Source organism: Mandrillus leucophaeus, unplaced genomic scaffold (assembly GCF_000951045.1).
Source record: "Mandrillus leucophaeus isolate KB7577 unplaced genomic scaffold, Mleu.le_1.0 Scaffold1658, whole genome shotgun sequence".
Lineage (NCBI taxonomy): Eukaryota > Metazoa > Chordata > Mammalia > Primates > Cercopithecidae > Mandrillus > Mandrillus leucophaeus.
This window is the reverse complement of record NW_012101652.1, coordinates 78,244-79,429: the sequence shown is the minus strand read 5'-3', so window position 1 is coordinate 79,429 and position 1,186 is coordinate 78,244. Positions and strand designations below refer to the sequence as shown.

The following is a 1,186-nucleotide window of genomic DNA, read 5'->3' as shown; positions in this document are numbered from 1 at the left end:
TGAGTGCTTGTGAGTGTACGTGTGTGAGTGCGTGTGTGAGTGCACCTGTGTGAGTGCTTGGGAATGTACGTGTGCATGTGTGAGTGCTTGTGAGTGTACATGTGTGAGTGCATGTGTGTGAGTGCACTGTGTGCTTGGGAATGTACGTGTGTGAGTGCACATGTGTGAGCACATGTGTGTGAGTGCGAGTGTACGTGTGTGAGCGCATGTGTGTGAGTGCATGTGTGAGTGCACGTGAGTGCTTGGGAATGTACGTGAGTGCACGTATGTGCGTGTGAGTGTACGTGTGTGAGTGCGTATGTGAGTGCATGTGTGACTGTACGTGTGTGAGTGCATGTGTGTGAGTGCACGTGATGTGTGTGAGTGCGTGTGAGTACGTGTGTGAGTGCACGTGTGTGTGTGAGTGCACGTGTGAGTCCACGTGTGTGAGTGCGTGAGTGTACGAGTCTGCGTGCACGTGTGAGTGCATGGGTGTGAGTGCATGAGAGTGCATGTGTGTGAGTGCACATGTGTGAGTGCATGTGAGTGTGTGAGTGTACGTGTGAGTGTACGTGTGAGTGCACGTGTGAGTGCGTGTGAGTGCATGTGAGTGCACGTGTGTGAGTGCATGTGAGTGTGAGTGCTTGTGAGTGTACGTGTGAGAGTGCACGTGTGAGTGCATGTGATGTGTGTGAGTGCGTGAGTGCATGTGAGTGCACGTGAGTGCACGTGTGAGTGCGTGTGATTGTACATGTGTGAGTGCATGGGTGTGAGTGCATGCGAGTGCATGTGTGTGAGTGCACGTGTGAGTGCATGTGTATGTGAGTGTACTGTGAATGTACGTGTGTGAGTACACGTGTGTGAGTGCATGTGTGTGAGTGCACGTGTGAGTGCACGTGTGTGAGTGCATGGGTGTGAGTGCGCATGTGTGTGCATGTGTGTGTGTACGTGTGAGTGTATGAGTGCACGTGTGTGAGTGCTTGTGAGTGTACATGTGTGAATGCACGTGTGTGAGTGCGTGTGAGTGTAGGTGTGTGAGTGCACGTGTGTGAGTGCACATGTGTGAGTGCACGTGTGTGAGTGCTTGTGAGTACATGTGTGAGTGCATGGGTGTGAGTGCATGCAAGTGCATGTGTGTGAGTGCACGTGTATGAGTGCATGTGTGTGAGTGTACGTGTGTGAGTATATGGGTGTGCTTGTGAGTGCA

At 52.1% G+C, this 1,186-nt stretch overlaps 1 protein-coding gene across 1 annotated transcript in view; it reads left to right on the top strand.

The window, feature by feature from the left end:
- The window catches only part of MYT1 (myelin transcription factor 1), a 101,245-nt gene that overhangs the window by 74,275 nt on the left and 25,784 nt on the right, over window positions 1-1,186 (top strand). The gene's annotated exons all lie outside the window — the stretch shown is intronic.